Here is a 19,250-nt window from a genome sequence, read left to right as displayed (position 1 = left end):
GAAGGCAGCCAGTCAGTGATTCTCTCTCATCATTGATGTTTCTATCTCTCTCCCTTCCTCACTGAAATAAATAAAAATACATAAAAACATGTAAAGTAGAGAATTCATAAAATAAGGCAAACTCGGGTAAATATAGCTCCTCATTATTTAGTTTGTAAAGAATTAGCCATTGATTGGTAGAGTATATAAAGTCTACTAAACACGGAGTAAACATAACTGGAGTGAATTTCTATTGGCCTCACATTTAATTTAGACTACATTGTGTGTTTTTATTGTATGTAAATCCATTAACTTTCAAAAAAATTTAGATGTTTCAGTTTTCCTAAATTTGGATTTGATGGTATTATTTTAATTAATATGTTTCTTTTAGATATTAGTATTTTGCCTTCATTGCTCTTAGATTTATTCATTCTCTTATTCAAAGTGTAGATACCAATTGCATTTATAGGCCACATTACGAGTATATTACTAAATTTACAAAGTTGAAAAATATATATCTCTGCCCTTACAGGTTAGAGTTTAGATTGAAGCAGGACATGCAAACAATTACAACATAATGTGTCAACTGCTTTAATGGAGGATGGTGGGACCCCCTGAGCAAGTGGATTTCTGTGCCAGGCAGCCTAAGGCTGGGAGTGTATCTGAGAGAAATTCACACTTAAATTGAGTCCACTAATGAATAGAATTTTGACAAACTTCCTCCAGGAAAGGTATCACACAGAAGAGTTATCCAAGTGAATATCTACAAAATGTCTCCCAGCCAAGGGGTTGGAAAAAATATGGTGGCAAGACCTTATTGACCAATATGATGCTGTCATTATGTTATTTACTGAACTAAATGCTGAACTAAAAATAACTCAATGTAATTATTTCTTTACACAGGATGACTTAGTCACAGGTATTGTTACATAGTGAAGTACCTCAAAAGCCAGTCCCTTAAAGCAGATGGGGTTCAGCTGCCCTAGGTTGTGTCCAGCTGGGCAGCTTTGCACTATATCCTCCTGGAACCAGCAGGCTGTCCAGAGCATAGTCCTCTGGACATGCTCTGGCAGAGGTGAGACAATGGCAGAGGTGAGATAGCAAGCAGAAACATGTGAAACGTCTGGGGCCCAGGCATGAAACTGGCATCACTTGTGTCTGTTGTTCATTAGATAAAACAAGTTACATGTTTGAGCTCAATGTCAAGGAACAGGAAGTAGACTCTACAGATGATGAGGTCAGGGCAAAAGGGTTGATGAAGGAAGAGTGAACATTGGGCCCAGTAATGCAACCTATCACACACAGCAAGGTACAAACGCCCTCCTTCTCCACCAATTTCTCATACAAGGTTTAGGAACCTTCTTGGGAGTTACTCATCCTATCTCTACAGAGAACAGAAATGCACAGGCTTGTTTTTTGTGTTTTTTTTTTTTGTTTGTTTTTGTTTCAGTGGTATTTATCTCCACTAGTACCTTTGAACTAAACCTATGTGATTTCATGTCTGTGACAGGGAGAAACAATGTAGAATGATTAAAGATAATGAGCTTTGCAATTAGAAAGACCTGAAGCACAGACCCAACTTCACCACTTTTTCCGTGTTAACTTTGCAGATCTAAAATGTAAATTAAGGCCAAGTTGGGTCTTTTGTAACTAGCAAATTAGTTAAAATGTTCAGTAGCTAGAAACCACAGTGCAGCTGTAAATAATGAGTGTTAAAAAACACTCATTAAACTACAAAGTAATTTTCCTCCAATGCTCTTAACCTAAAGGTTTCTAAAACATTGTATAGACCATATAGATAAACACACTATTTGTTTTTTGCTAAAGGGATAGTAATTTACACTGGAAATGGTGAAAATGTTAAGTTACAATAAAAGGCCACTTACAACTTTGCCATCTAGAAGCTCACTATTGTTCATAGCTCATAATTGAAGCCTTATTACATTATCCTACTGCACAGCGTGATTTCCTGTTATTTGTCTAATGTTTTTTAAAGAACAGTAATTTAATAACTATAGTGATACTCATCCTTGGCCCCTAACAAATGTACTATTTCATGAAGCCTGTTTATAAAATACTGTCATAGTCGATGTACGTTCCATGCTTGCCATTAGGTGACTTGAAAACAATGCAAAACAGGAAAATAATCCCAAGGCCTTGTGATGTTACTTTCACAAAGAAAGGAACTTTAACTTTTAGGGCACTACACTTTTCTCTTGAAAGCACTTTCCATTTATATTTGCTCCTGAGAAACTTGATTTTACTCCTTTCTCATAGAAAAATTTGAACCATGCCTTTCAGTGACAGGGAAACGTTAAATTTTATTTTCTACCCCATGCATACATATCCTAGCACTACACAGTATTGTCCAACCAAAAATTCTAAAACTATAAATAACATCTATTGTTTTGTTTTATATTATTAAAAATATAGATGAAGTATAATAGTTGAAGAAAATTTTGAATTAACCTTTTATTTCAGATTTTGCAATAAAATTGATTCATTTAAATAATTGTTTAACTTTGTAGGGAATGGATAAGGAGAAGAGACACAGAATAGCTATTTCATATATACTATTTCTTTATATATACTCTAGAGGCCTAGCACACGAAATTCGTGCATGGGTATGGTCCATAGGCCTGGCCTGTGATCAGGGCCACCTTCACCCCCGGTTTCCCGTTCACCATCGGGTGATCAGAGCCTGACAGCTGGGGGGAGGGACCGAGAGGTCAACTGTTCCCGCCCGCTCTCCGGCCCCACCCCCGCTGCGGGTCGCCCTCTATGTGTCAGGCGACTGGCAGGGCGGGGGCCTTGGCCTGGTGCCACCAGCGTCACCTGCCACCCACCCTCGGTTTCTTGTTTGCCATCTGGGGATCAGAGCCTGCCAGCCAGGGAAAAGGACCAAAAAGTGGTCAGTGCACCTCATAGTGACTGGTCCAGTGGTCGTTCTGGTCGTTCCACCCTCAGGGTCAATGTGCATATTATCCTTTTATTATATAGGATAGAGGCCCAGTGTACAGCTGGGGGCCAGCTGGCCTGCCCTGATGGGGGCCTCCGATCAGGGAGGGGGTCCCCACCGGGAGGCGGGGCCGGTTGGGGTAAGGGGCCATGGGTGGTTTGCAGGCTGGCCACGCCCCCAATTGGGGTGGGGTCCTCTGCTGGGGGGTGGGGCTGGCATCGGTGAGGAGCCGCGGTCATTCTGGTCTCTGGTCATTCTGGTTCCACCGTTTCGGTCGCTGGCCTTTTCTTATATAGCATACCCCATATCTGAAGCTGATTGATAGCTAAGATAACTAGATATCAGAAACCTAGATGTGATATTTACCAGCTTTTTAAATATCCTTTTTAATCTTGGAAAGCAAAAGATCAGACTTAGGGAGTGTTGTATCTCTTAATAGTAATAATCTTCAATGAGGCTTATACTGAAAACATTTTTTTTAACCATGAGAGTTTGCTGTCCCCAAGGTCCTATCTTAACTTTCACACCTATTCTGCCTTGTCATTATGGAAACAAATAATCTGTTATCAAAATGCCTTTGTTTAGTAGTCAAAATATGATCTAGAGACATCAGTGGAAAGAGGTTATTAGGCCAGTAACACCAAGCTGGGATGATAAGATGGAATCTCCCTAGGAATTAAATCAAATGTGATTTCTGTTTATCACAGTTTGGTATATATTTTACTTTTAAATGTATTTTATAATCTAAAGTAGGTCTTGCCCATTATTTTAGGCAGAAAGTACATCTGGACTGTTCTAAACATATTGAATAAATTCCTTAATACCATATAGTTGTTTTGAAAAATTTTAAAAGCAATAGAAACTTTATTGAAATGGGTTGTCTGTCCTTAAAACCAAAGAAAAATTGTATCTTTAACTTCTACCAGAATTTCTTTCTGAAGGGCTTAGAATTCAGACTTTTCTTTGTTACACTATTTTATTTTGGATTTATTAATTACCATTCTAATGAACTGAATCATACTTTTGGTGAGTTTCAGGAAAGAATTCTTGACTTGTAATGAACCAAGTTAGTTTTTTTTGTTTGTTTGTTTGTTTTTTAAATTCACATCTGGGTCTAGTGTCTTACAGGTGGGAGCCATTTTATTTTGTGGAATTCCAGTGTGGCAGCTGCCACTTCAAATCTTTCAGACATATATATATTTTTGATTTTACATTTGTAGGCTAAAGCCTTTCATTGGTTCTGTTTAGTGTTTGAGAAACAAGTATGCAAACGTTTTAGTTCCATGATACTATCACATGAATGCATGTAACAGGAGAGCGAAGGCATACTCCTAGGGGTCGCTGCTGTGAACACAGACAGCACACCCGTGTGTCTGTCGGTGCACGTTCTCTCACTTCCAAATGAACACTTGTTCTGGGATCACCTTTGAAATGACAGCATTCTCAGTAGTGCTGGTTTCTGCGGCCTTCGCTTGCTAGTAGTGACCAACAGCACAACCAAAATCAATCTCTGTCAGGCTTGTAATTGAGCACTTCCCTAATTTATGAGACAGTTTTCCCATTAACAACAAAATCTCGAGAATTAAATAAAAACAGACCTTCACAAGTGCCGCTGCATAGGTGAATGTGGGATAAACATTGATAAATGCGGGGGCCTTGTGCAAGCCTGACTTTGAAAAATTCCATGTCAGAGTTTTAGGTCACATTTTGACAACAATTAGGAACACTGGAATAAATAGTTGGCAATTCTTCTTTGTTATGACAGGGGATGGAAAGCCATCTTTACCAAGAAAAAACCTATTTTGTGAATATGAATTGCATGACCATTGTGCTCAGCCATCTTGCTGTGACTGAGAATCTGTAGGCACTTCTATTATAAAGTGGAGTAGAATCCTTTTGAAGATTTGAAAAATTGGGTTAAGCTGTTTTCACCTCATTATTTCTAAAATTCCTATGCCACGGCAATTCCATGCTTCATATGGAACCCACAAAATGTTTTAAAAATTAAATGTCCAGTTAAACTTTATTTTTAGTATGAAAAAATCTGACTGTAATATTTTGTGGCATGTTCTTAGAGAAATCTAAATGACTCAAGACTGCTGGCTGAAATGCTAAGTCTTTGAAGTTTATTATAATTTTATCTTATTTAAGAACTTTAAAGATTTACCTTTTGGTAGCCTAATCATGAATTAATTTCTTTGATTACATGCATCTGTGTATTTATATTAATCTAAAGACTATAACAAGAGAGAGTGATATTTTACGGGTGGGGCTTAAACTGTATGCATACAAAATTAGCCCATCTTTTTAAAAATTTAATATTTTTTATCAATTTCAGAGAGGAAGTGAGAGGGAGAAAGAGATAGAAACATCAATGATGAGAGAGAACCATTGATCAGCTACCTTCTGCACATCCCCTACTTGAAGTCGAGTATGCAATAGGGTATGTGCCCTCACTGGGAGTCAAACTGTGACTTCCTGTTTCATAGGTCAGCACTCAACCACTGAACCACACTGGCCAGGCCCATTCTATATAATAAAAGGCTAATATATGCAAATCTACTGAACGGCGGAAGGACCAGTTGCTATGATGTGCACTGACCACCAGGGGGCAGACACTCAAAGCAGGAGCTGCCCCCTGGTGGTCAGTGCACTCCCACAGGGGGAACACCACTCAGCCAGAAGCCAGGCTCACGGCTGGTGAGCGCAGTGGCAGTGGCCAGAGCCTCTCCCGCCTCTGCAGCAACACTAAGGATGTCTGACTACCGGCTTAGGCATGCTCCCTTGGAGGAGCGTGACTAAGCTGGTAGTCAGACATCCCCCAAGGGCTCCTAGACTGCAAGAGGGCAAAGGCCAGGCTGAGGGACCCCACCCCCACCCCGAGTGCATGAATTTCATGCACTGGGCCTCAGTCTTGTCAAAAATTTGAACAAGTTCTTTCTGAAGCTGCCAATTAATTACATGAATAGAGTTTGACAATTCAATTAAAAATTGATTAGTAACTCTGCAGCCTATACAGTCATTGCATCTCCCTTATTCAGGATTCTCTAAAGGAAACCAATCAAAGCAAAAAATAATCTAATTAATTAAAAACAAACTTTCAACATATATTTACGAATAAGGATAAATTATTGAAAATTCTGGAAATTGGAATGTGATATGCATATCCTGTAAAGGTAGAACCTATAATAAGTGTGTATGTATGTATACATACATATATGTAGTTTCATATATACTAATACACACAGAACATAGCGCACTACTTTAGGTCGTCTGGGTTACACTCATATTTCACATTATAGGGTGTTCCTGGTTGGTGAAGAAACAAGCTCAGGGGGACTGTCCCTTCTCCACATGGTGATTCAGGACCTTCAAGCACCTTCCATTCTGTGGCTCTGCCACCCAGTAGGGCCATGTTATTCAGCCAAAGAATAGCAGAGAGAATTCATGGTTGTATACTCACATCTTAAAGTCCATTCCTGAGAAATGGCACTCATCCTTTCTTCTCACATTCTGTTGCCCAGAAGGCAGTCACATGGCTACAGATAACCACAACTCTAGCTATGGTGTCAACTAGGAAGGAGAGGAGAACACAGATTGGTTCTGCTATCCTATATAATAAAGAGGTAATATGCAAATTAACCCTCACACCCTCACAAGATGGCTGCCTACGACCAGGCCAGCAGGGGGGTTAGTAAGGGACGACCAAATGACTGAACAAGCAGGCTCTGTGGGGAGAACAGGCCAGCAAGGCAGTTAGTGAGGGACGACCAAACAACTGAACAAGCAGGCTGAATGGGGCGACCAGGCCAGCAGGGGGGTTAGTGAGGGACGACCAAACGACTGAATAGCAGGCTGTGTGGGGCAACCATGCCAGCGGGGAGGCTGTGAGGGGTGACCAGGCTGGTGGGGGGGGGAGAGTTGGGGGCAACCAGGCTGGCAGAGGGGGGCAATTGGGGGTGACTAGGCCAGCAGGATGCAGTAAGAGGTGACCAGGCTGGCAGGAGGGGCAGTTGGGGGCAACCAGGCTGGCGGGGGGGGGGGGGGCAGTTGAGGGTGATTAGGCTGGCAGGGGGGGCAGTGAGGAGCAACTAGGCTGGCAGGGGGGGCAGTTGGGCATGACCAGGCCAGTAGGGGGGGCAGTTAGGGGCAACCATGCCAGCAGGGGGGGCATTTAGGGGCAACCAGGCTGGCGGGGGGGGGGCAGTTGGGGGTGACCTGGCCAGCAGTAGGGGGGAAGTTAGAGGCAACCAAGCCGGCAGGGGTGTATTTAGGGGTGATCAGGCTGGCATGCAGAGGCAGTGAGGGCAATCAGGCTGGTTGGGGGGGCAGTTAGGGGCAACCAGGCAGGCAGGCAGGTGAGTGATTAGGAGCCAGCGGTCCAGGATTGTGAGAGGGATGTCCTCCAAGGGGTCTTGGATTGGAGAGGGTGCAGGCTGGGCTGAGGTGACCCCCCCCCATGCATGAATTTCATGCACAGGGCCTCTAGTCTATAATAATAAAAGCATAATATGCTAATTAGACCAGACAGCTGAATGACCTTCCAGCCGTCATTTCGGACAAAGCTGCAGTGGCGGGGGCTGAGGAAGGGGTGATCAGGCAGGCAGGCGAGCAGTTAGGGCTGATCAGGCAGTCAGGCAAATGGTTTAGGGGTGATCAGGCAGTCAGGCAGGGGGATTAAGGGCGACGAGGCAGGCAGGCAGAGGTAGGGGCGATCAGGCAGGCAGGGGAGCAGTCAAGGGCAATCAGGCAGGCAGGCGAGTGATTAGGGTTGATCAGGCAGGCTGGTGAGCAGTTAGGGGCATCAGGCAGGCAGGCAGAGTGGTTAAGGGTGATCAGGTAGGGGGAGTAGTTTGGGTGATCAGTCAGGCAGAGTGGTTAGGGGCGATCAGGCAGGCAGGCAAGCAGTTAGGTGTGATCAGGCAGGCAGGTGAGTGGTTAGGGGTGATCAGGCAGGCAGGCAAGCAGTTAAGGGTGATCAGGCAGACAGGTGAGTGGTTAGGGGCGATCAGGCAGTCAGCCAGAGTGGTTGGGGGTGATCAGGCAGAAAGGCAGAGTGGTTAGGGGCAATCAGGCAACCAGGCAGGCAGGTTAGGAGCCAGTGGTCCCGGATTGTGAGAGGGTGCAGGCCTGGCTGAGAGAACCCCCCCCTCATGCACGAATTTTGTGCACCAGGCCTCTAGTACTTAATGACCAGAAATTCTCATTTAAATTTCTATCTTATCTACTCTGAACTAAACTATTTAGCAATCTCCCATAATTGGAATGCAGCAGTGATTAAGCAATGAGATCTCAGAGCATTTAATATAGATATTGTAAAGTACATGAATTAAAGTACTTGCACTTTAAATGTAACAGAGACAGATTCTAATTAATTTTTGCTCCTTGTGTAGTCCTGATGTGTTAGTTGGCCTTTTATTCTACCATAAATTAAAAGAAATAAATGAGAATGGAAAAAAATAGATGTTGCCATAGGCAGGTACACAGAAAACAGCCTCCTATGCAAGGAAGACAGATAAATAAATACATAAACAAATCAATTGATCAATCTTGGTAGTTTTAAGCTATTTAGTATATGGTCAAATTATCTACTTATCTTTCAAATATAGTGCCAATATAATGTCTTTCTTAAAACTTTCTTTATCTCCCTTTATCAGAATTATCACCATCTCCTCTGGGCTTTAAATCTCAATATTTTTTATTGACCTCCACTATGGCATTTATAATATTTTCCCTTTTTCTAAACTCTAAGCTTTTTGTACACTAGAATTTCGTTTTTAAAATCTTTCCTCACTTTCCTGACATAAAAATAGTTGAAATGGATGAATTAAACCACATTCCAATAATAGCAGATGAAATCTTGTATTATAACAGGGGGGAAAGTATAATATACAAAACAATTTTAAAATGAATGGTCAGATTATAACATTTTCCTTATAGAAGTTAATTTTGAGTTGTCATTAAAGCTTATTCACCTACACATATATATAAATTGAAATGCAGATGTAATATTACACATCTATTAATTTCCTATACTGTTGTTAAGTATGAAAAATAGAAATGAGTCCAGTGCCGATGTGGCTATTATATAAATTGCATTTTAACATAGCTTAATTAGAGCTTGCATAGCATAAATACAGACACGGACAATTTAAATATCATGAGTTAATCATTCCACAAATTTCATTTGGATCTTTACCATAATCTTCCATCACCTCTATAAATGATGAGAGACAACAAATAAAATCTAGCAGGAGAGTTTTGTATGTTCTGGAATTCATATTGAGTTTGAAGGTCCTAGGTGCAGTGCCTCTGTGAAATGTCCATTACAGGTCACTACTGCGTAACACATCCATGCACATCCTCAAATGAACATCCGTGAACTGACTGTCCTCTCTGTCCAGATCACCTAACTCCCAATTAACCACGTGTTTCTGAGACAAGATAATTTTATATTTTTGAAATCCACAAAAATAAGAAGCATAGAACATACTGTCAAACTATAGTGGGAAGGCAGGGGAGGGCTGTGTGTGTGAGGGGTAAGAGATCAACCGAAGGACTTGTATGCATGCATATAAGCATAACCAATGGACACGGACACGGGGTGGGGGTGGGGGAGGCCAGGGGGAGTTCAATGGGGGGAAAGGAGACTTAGGTACTGCTATTTGTAATACTTTAAACAATAAAAACCCCCCACAAAACATAAAAATACTAACCGAACTTTTATTCGGACTTTAGTAAGTCTTAAATTTTGCAAGGTGAGCAGCATTGTTTTAACTAGCTACATCTCTTTCTTTACATAGTGTGCTATCATATTTAGAAAGCATTCTCTTATGGATATTTCAGTGAAAGGTCATCTGGATGGTAAATTTTCTATTTAAAAAATATTGTTTCAGTCAAATTTCTGCTTGGTGGATAAACATACTTAATCTTTGGGGCTAGGAGTCATACATTTTGTAGATAAAAAACAATCATATATACACTTCATAAAATGGTTAGGGCATAAAATCAGCCTGTATTGATACCACAACTGAACTACGTGTCAAATTAGTTGCTAAGTCTAAGATCCCAAAAGAATAGAAAATATCATTTGTTTTCCTGAAAATGTCAAAAGTGTGGCAAGGATAGAGACTTCAGTTTTATTAAAAAATATATGAATCTGGGAGGACACAATGCCAAAATTTTTTTTACCCCTTTAAATAAATTAAAACTGCTAAGATATAAACTGCCTGAAAAATGGGGTTTATAATATAAATAGGAACTGACCCTAACTATAGTGGCACTACCGGATGCCGTTATAATAAGCTTCCCTAGATGCCATGGTGTAAATGTATTAGCTGTACTAAGAGACCTACTCCTGCTATAATTATGTTAGGAACCAATAAGACAGCTCAGAAATCAATATGCTAAGACAGATAGAGTAAAGGACCATGGCCAGCCCACTGGGAATAGATTAGTCTGCCAGGTCCCTAGCTGAGCCATGAAGAAGGAGATATCTTTGCTGTTGTAGAAAGCCATTAATTGTAAATTTTCCTGAACAAGGAACTTGAAGCAAAAGCTTAGACTGCCTTGTTCATACCGCTCAATGAAAACTGTAGCCCTTATTGATTAAGAGTTAAGATTTTTATTCTTATTTCAAAATCCAACAGTGCAAAACTCTAAATGTTCACGAGGATTTTTGAAGCTTTTCCCAAGTACATCTGAAACTCCTCCCTGGTTATTAATTTGCTTAAATATTTAAAAAACTTCTAGAGTAGATCAATAAAATCAGATTTTGACAATGCTCTCCGTGCTGACAAGTTTACTGGTGTGACATCAATTATCTAATCAATTAATATTCACATCTCATATAGTATGTGAAGAGTAGAGGTACATTCTTTGCAATATGTTTTTACAAGTTGGCAATCACTTGACCATTAAATACTACTGAGTCTAATACCATACGGGGAAAGAACTGCTGGAAATTATTTTAACTGTATCTAATTGGGTTTCCTTAATACTGTTAGCTGATCTGAGTGATTTGCTTAATAAAGCAATGTAATTTAGTAGTTGTGCAAAGAAAAAAAGAGAAGAAAAGAAAATAGAAGAGAATAAAAGAAAAAAAGAGAGAAGAAGGAAGAATGGAACAAAGAAATGAAGGAAGGAAGAAAGGAAATAAGGGAAAAGAAATGAGAAAAAAGAAAAGGCCGACCTTTTGTGGTTACAGTTCGGCACATCTGCTCAAGTCCAATCAAGCTTTCAAACACAGAGCAGTAAACAAAAGCAGCGATCAGGCAAGAACAAAGTCACAGATGTAAGTGGTTTGAATGAGTGTGCAATTTCTGCCCATATGACCATCCTGACACAATTGCTCTAATTTTCTTTTCAGAAATGACTGATAAAAGATTTAAGTAATTGCTATGGAGACAGACTTCCTTCCATCACTAGGTATCTTGAATAATACAGCCTCAGGGTCATAAGATGGAGTGTCAGTTTCTGCAGAGTCCTAAATTAATACTTGTCCCTGCTTTAGCTACACTTCCTGTACATCTAATGAAGTGAATGTAATTTATTTTGACAATGTATTGAAAATCATTTGATCAAATGATTATTCTGTAATGAACACAAAAGGCAATATAGGCTTGGAAACTATAAACTCCAAAATAACATAAATACACATCAGTTTCTCAAAGCATATTTTTTTTCTAAAAACTATGTATGTAATCAAAATAAATATGAAACAAAATCTAAAAGCATAATAATTCATGCAGATGTAAAAAAAACAAAACCGTGTTGTTTTCTCTGATGCCTGAGATTGACCTGTCTTCATTCAGCACATGACCTTGTCCCCTCTAATCAAACTTAATTAATCTGGCTGATTTTTGCATCTCTAACTATTAAGGAGCTTGAAGAAAGAAGACCAGAGAGCTATGAACAAGCTAGTACTTAGAATGAAATTCCAGAAATATTGCATATCGGCCCTACCAAATATTTTATCTTTATACATGAACAATCCATTTACAGGAGAGTCTTAAACACCTCTACTAAAAATTCATAACATCAGACAGACTGTAGTGCAGGGTCTCCAGAATGTTTTGACATATTCAATAACTAATGACATCAGTTATATACTAATGAAACTCCCTATATTTACATCATAAATGATTAGAAGATTGTATAATTTGTTCAAAGATACCTTTGCAAGATTAATGTAAAAGAGAGTCTCTTATCAACATGAAAAACTTTCTTAGGTCTTGTGATGAGGTGTTTATTTTTTTCCCTAGTGGAAAATATTAGCTAAGATTTGAAAGAAATTCAAATACTTGAATTAAGCGTATGTTAAATTGTACCAGAAACAGCTGCATGATTTTCTTTCTGCAGAAAACCAGCAGAATGCCTAGGAAGTGGATAGAGGTAGTAGTATAATTGAACTATTTAGCTTGCACTAAAAGGATATACACTTGGTACCATCTTGACCAAAGCAAGGGAAGTGTCCGTACGGTGGCACTGTGAAAGTACAATGTTTAAATACAGCCAGGCAGAAGCCAGTGGATAATGCTCAGTAATGGGTTAATCAATACTTATTATGGTTTTATTGGTTCACTAAAGAGAGAACAGAACCTAGTGAGCACAGAGTTGAAAAAAATCACTGCATCTGATCTAGATAACATCTACTCTCCCTAAGGGATTTCCCTATTCAAGAATCCAATTTACCATGCCTGATTGACAAGGATTGGATCCCAGGGAATCACATAACTCTTTTTAGGACCCAATAAAATCCTAATAGATTTGTCTGACTGGCCAGGGGACTTCTAGTTTTACTAAACTGAGGTGGTTTGTTGCAATTAGCCTTCATTCTACTTGCAGTTGAAAAACTAGGCTATTAGGAGTCACCCCCCTCTTTAAGTGCTGGGATGCATGGCTGGAAGGAGGTTCTGTGCTGTATAAAAGAAGACCTTTATGATAAATTGTAAACAATCGAAAGCTTCTGAAAAATGGTAATCCAAACAGGATTCAAATGAAAGGGGGTCAAGTCCAACTAAATTGCATGCAGGTATGGGAACAGAAAGAAACCTCTCTGTTTGAAAGCAGTTTTGATGTGGACCTTTTGCTATCTGAGCTTCCCCTTTAATATCTGAAGTTTGAAAAAAATCATTTGCCACAGCAAAAACCTTGTAGATAGTTGTTCTTGTATCTGCTCTTTTTTCCTACAGATAATGTTTTTATACTAAGCAGTTAACTTGTTCAGCACTCTGTGTTTTGTATTACTATTATTTTTAGTCCTCACCTGAGGGTATTTTTTTCCCCATTGCTTTGTAGAGAGAGTGGAAGGGACAGAGGAAGGAGGGAGGGAGAGGAAGAGAGAGAGAGAGAGAGAGAGAGAGAGAGAGAGAGAGAGAGAGACAGAGAGAGAGAGAGAGAAAGAGAGAGAGAGAGAGAGAGAGAGAGGTGAGAGAGACATTAATTGGTTGCCTCCTGCACCATCCTGCTAACCTGCAACCCAGGTCCATGCCCTGACTGACAGTTGAACCTGTGACCCTTAGGTGGGCAGGCTGATGCTCTAACTGCTGAGAAACACAGGCCAGGGCCACACTGGTTTTTGATCATGGCATATGATCTTGGTGGCTCCTAAGAAGTCGGAAAACAGTGGGAATGTGATAATGACTTGAAGTCACGGCTGAAATATAGCTGAAAGAGAACTTTTAAATATTGTACATTGTGTTTTGGAGCAAACATCCTTTAATATAAAAATCACTGGCATAACCCATTTCCCTATAGATTTGTGTCTGCTCTTTCATAAGGTTATAAATGATACCTTGTGTTTAAATTGAATGGATTTCATAATCAGAAATACATTCACTTATGAAATGTCTTTGAATAGTCATCATGATTTACTCTTTTCCTTTAGTCATGGAGGGATGTTAGTGATATTTAGAGAACACACGTTACCAACATCCTACATCATAGTTTCCAACTCAAAAATCACCAGCTAAAAAGGCTATACTAATTTAGTGAAAAAATCCATTGCCAATAAGAGATGTCTAACTGTGGTGGTAGATGTTTTAAATATATGAAACAAACATATAAAACTTATATGTTTAAACATATAAAATTATGTAAATAGAGGTGTAGAATATTACCACATTTAAATATATTAATTTTTTAATCATGCATAACATTCAGTGACTGTTATGAAGATAGAAAGAAATGTAAAAACAAAAGAAGAGATGGAGGGAGGTAGAAGAAAAACAAAAAAGCAATTGAATAGAAGACTATTGATAAAATATTTGCACAATTATTTAAGTAAAATTATAACTAATTTTAATGTTTTTATTTTGTTTTGCTCTAGTTTTAAATGAATACCCATTTGTGTGGAATAAGAAAAATGTTAATTTTATTAAAAGTTAAAATGTGATATGTGGTTAATAGGATGATGCAGAAATTATATTTGTAAACATTATAATTCTAAGGAGAATTTGGATAGCCTCAAAAATGTCAGAGTGATATTGTAGAAGATGAGTGCAGGTGATTTTTAAGATATTACTGTACAAGTTTATTTTATTAATATCTTGTTAAAATTTGCAGCAAAAGTTCTAAGTAATTCTGACACTCTCAAAATGAAATATCTTACCTAAAGCTAAAATATTTACTTCACCTTAGCACACGTTGAACTGTTTCTAAGGACCAACAAATCAACTTAAAGAAGTCTGTAGAAGTTACTGGGTTAGTTTTAATCAGAATATGGAAGTAATATTATTGAAATATTAGAATATGGAGATGATTGTTTAGTAGATGATTGAAATGTGTCTCATTAGGATTTCTTAACATTTGTTTATAATTATGATTCCTTTTGTTGCTCTAGGACTTTAATGATTTATTGCTGTTGGTTAAGAGTTTAGTAAGAATTTTCTAAATATTTTAGATAATATCAATTGTTTTCCATATATAATTTGCTAATTAATATCATTTAGTTTTTATTGCTGTTAATTTTTATCTATAGCACAACTAGCAGTATTTCATCCACACATTAGTATATGTAATTTTCACGTTTAATTTAAAATTTTAATTTTAAAAGGCAACTCAATTCAAGGGATTTATATTCTAAATCAATATAGCTGCTTAGAGAAAAAAATGAAAAGTATTCCAGTTTAAATAATGATCATAGCCATATATTTGTCTATCTTTTCTCATAAAACTCAATTGTAATGTCAGCTAAGGAATGACTAAGTATATGTACACATAAAATCAAATAAGAATTAGACATAAATGAGAAAATAAGATATTGAACAAAATTCTGAAACAGAAAATAAATGAAAGCATGTCAATGAATGAAGAAGAGTTGAGAAAATTGTACTAGTATTTTCCAAAAGTGATTGCAACAGTATTTCCAATTCCATATGCCATTCTAGAATTTTGCTATTCTCCCATGAAATGGCGGAGTTTCTTTCCCCTGCCTTGATGTTGTGTGAACCTATTTCACAGCATGAATATCTAAACCAGCAGTTCTCAACCTGTGGGTCGCCAACCTGTGGGTTGTGACCCCTCTGGGGGTCGAATGACCCTTTCACAGGGGTCGCCTAAGACCATCGGAAAACACATATATAATTACATATTTTTTTGTGATTAATCACTATGCTTTAATTATGTTCAATTTGTAACAATGAAAATACATCCTACATATCAGATATTTACATTACTATTCATAACAGTAGCAAAATTATAGTTATGAAGTAGCAATGAAAATATATTTATGGTTGAGGGGTCACCACAACATGAGGAACTGTATTAAAGGGTCGTGGCATTAGGAAGGTTGAGAACCACTGCTCTAGACAATTGCAGATAAGATGCTCTGTAACCTCTGAGATTAAGTCAGAAAAGGTGATATGCCTTTGGCTATCTTATTTGGATGCTTTTCCATAGAACCTAGACCTCATATTGTGAGGAAGCTCAGATGAAATGGAGAGGTCACGTGTAGGTGTTCCAGTCACACTCCCAGCCAAGGTCTCAGCTGACAGCCAACATCAGCCAGCAGACATGTGTATGTACAAGTCTTCAGACAAGTCCAGTTCTTAATCTTTGCTCCAGCTGTTGCCAAATGGATTATAAATGAGATAGTTCTGTTATGCCTTCACCAAGTTGGAAAATCATGATCAAAGTTAATGTTACTTTAGTTGTATGTCACCAAGTTTTGGGTTAGTTTTAGGTGGCAATAAATAACCAGACCAATTTCCTTAACTAGAAATAGGTTGCTATCATAAAATAGAATATAGTGGGGCCTTGACTTACGAGTTTAATTCATTCCGAGACCGAGCTCGTTAAGGAGCTCGTTAACTCAAATTACTCTATCAACTCAATGCAAAAAATCTGCTGAGAGAGACAGCTGGTATCTCAAAAAACTCGTTAGTCGGGACACTCGTAAGTCAAGGCCCCACTGTACATGTTGTTAGAGGGCTGTGTAGCAGATGAAGACTGGAAGGACTTTGAGGAAGGTGTTAGGAAAAGATTAAAGAGCTTGAGATTATTAACACACCTTTGATGGCACTCAGGGAATCTGTTAATGATGGCTTAAAGAGTATGAGGAAAATATTATTGGAAGCTGGAGGAAAGGGGACCCTCTTTATATAGTGGCAAAAAGTGTAACCAGACTTTGCCTTTATTAATGTGGAAGATAGAAAATCTACCTAATGAACTGTACGATCTAACTAAGGAGATTTCTAGGTAGACTACTGAAATTGCCACCTGGTTTCCTCTCTGTGATTTTGATAAAATGAGAGAGAAAAGAAGTGAGTTTAAAAGTTACTCTTTAGTTTTCCAGTAAAATTAAAAGGAAACATAATCTTCCTGGTCTTGCTGAGTTCAAAAATAAAAATATCCCATATTCCTCACCTCCCCAAGACCTCAAATGAGAATGGATATCACAGCAAATATCAAATACAAGGTGGGAATCTGGAATTCACTCAGATAAAGTCCTCCAATATGTTAAAGGTACAGCTCACAGATCTCCATTAAACAATAGGTCTAAAATGTTTAAGGACACTGTATTTCAGAAGTCTTATAAGAAACCAAAAATGAAGACAGACTTACCAAAAGATGTTGGGGTATGATTTTGGCTAAACAACAACTCCACTTCATTTTTAAGGGACTTGTGTGGTTGGAAACACTGGTGCAAAATGAAACGTGACCTTTAGATCCTTGAAGCACTATGAGAAAAAGCAAGCTGATAAAATTACTCAATGGTAAACAATAGCCATTGTGGTGGAAATGATTCCAAGAGCCTAAAGGTCAGAATAAAAACCTATGGATATTTGAATTCTCTTGGTGTAGTTGGGTTTTTTTTCCTTCCAATATTTTTGGAACCATTCTTTGAATACAAATTGGACAGCCACTATACTCATTCCTTTTACCTTTCATTTCATATTCACTTGGTTTTATTTATTTTTTGCCTGTTTTTTCCCCCCTTAGACTTAACTGAGTGATAAAAGATACTTCCTTAGACCACCAGCATTCAAGAATTTCATATCAACAAGAATCTATACCAACAACTAAAGAATAACTCTTTTGGTCTTTCCAGAATAAATGACCCCATTCCTATTTCTTGATGAGCGTAAAACTGACAAGCTGTTCAATTCTTAGACTCTTACCTTAGGACAGTGATGGCGAACCTCTGACACGCGTGTCAGAGGTGACACGCGAACTCATTTTTTGGTTGATTTTTCTTTGTTAAATGGAATTTAAATATATAAATTAAATATCAAAATCTTTGTTTTACTATGGTTGCAAATATCAAAAAATTTCTATATGTGACACGGCACCAGAGTTAAGTTAGGGTTTTTCAAAATGCTGACACGCCGAGCTCAAAAGGTTCGCCATCACTGCCTTAGGAGCATCTCAGGCCTAGGAAATTCTGTATTACTTGGTAAGATATTTATTCAAAATGTATATTGTCCTTATTAAGTTGATACTCTATGCTCACCATCTGTTTTATCCTGGAAATTTCAGTATATTTTTACGACAAAAAAAAACAAAAATCTGTCTTAATAGTTCTTAAATGAAAAATATGATCAGTGTTTCAGAAATCACCTGAACATTTTCAAATGATCGTTTACGTGAAAGCAACACTGTGTTCCATCTCTAAAATTTAGAACATAAAATGGAGTGAATAAAAGGGGACTATGAGGGATGTGCTGCCTAGTGTTCACCTAGAACCCATATCAGTTCCTGACTGGTGCCTGCTGGGAAGCTCTCCTCCCTCCCTCACTGCCCTTTCTAAAGCCCATTCTAGGTGCCTTTCTCGGCAACACTACTCCCGTGGCAGACTTCTGGATGGCATGCTTCAGCAGGACTGGGACCCAGTGACAAACATCGAACCTGATGCAGTCTTCCTCAGTCTTTCTGTGGAGACTCTAGGGTTGTGTTTTTAAAAAACGTATTTTTATTGATTTTAGAGAGGAAAGGGGAGAGAGAGAGAGAGAGAGAGAGAGAGAGAGAGAGAGAGAGAGAGAGAAAGAAAGAAATGTCAATGGTGAGAGAGAATCATTGATTGGCTACTTTCTGCACACAGCCTGCAACCCAGGCATGTGCCCTGACCAGGACTCAAACCATGACCTCCTGGTTCACGGGTCCACACTCAACACCACTGAGCTACAATGGCCAGGCTCTAGGGGTTTTTTGTCCACTGACATTAGTGTTGAGACTTTTCTGCCATTGCATCTCCATTGTGTTGGGCAAGTTCACTAGGCAAGATGAAGAGGTGAAAGGAGTCCATAGGCACATAAAAAGATGCTCAACATCATCAGTCATCAGGAAAATCCAAATCAAAACTACAGCGAATACTACTCACACCCACTAGGGTGGCTCTAATAAAAGAGACAGACAATGACAAGTATTGGTGAGAATGCAGAGGAACTGGAACCTCATACACTGCAGCTGGAATGTAAACTGACGCGGCTGCTTTGAAAACAAGTTTAGCATTTGTCTACACAGTTACCCTATGACCCAGCAACTCCACTCCTATGTCTATACCCAAGAGAAATGAAAACTCATGTCCCCACAGAAACTAGCAACAAATTCATCACACACACACACACACGAAAAATCAAGGTATATACAAAGAAATAAGAATCAAATTGACTTTAGACTTCTCTTCAGCCCACAGATTACAGGAGACATTAGACCAATGCCTTTCAAATTCTGCAAGTGCTTTGAATTGACTAAATCTTTTTAATGCACAAATTGCCTATAAATTCTTAATCTATTTAATTCTCTTAATTACACTTTGAAAGGTTTTCAATGAATTCAGTATTTAACCAAAAACTTTTATTAATATCTTTCA

This window comes from Myotis yumanensis, unplaced genomic scaffold (assembly GCF_028538775.1).
Source record: "Myotis yumanensis isolate MYYU_CA2020_CCGP unplaced genomic scaffold, mMyoYum1.0.hap1 SCAF_15, whole genome shotgun sequence".
Taxonomy (NCBI): domain Eukaryota; kingdom Metazoa; phylum Chordata; class Mammalia; order Chiroptera; family Vespertilionidae; genus Myotis; species Myotis yumanensis.
Note: the sequence above shows the minus strand (reverse complement) of the source record.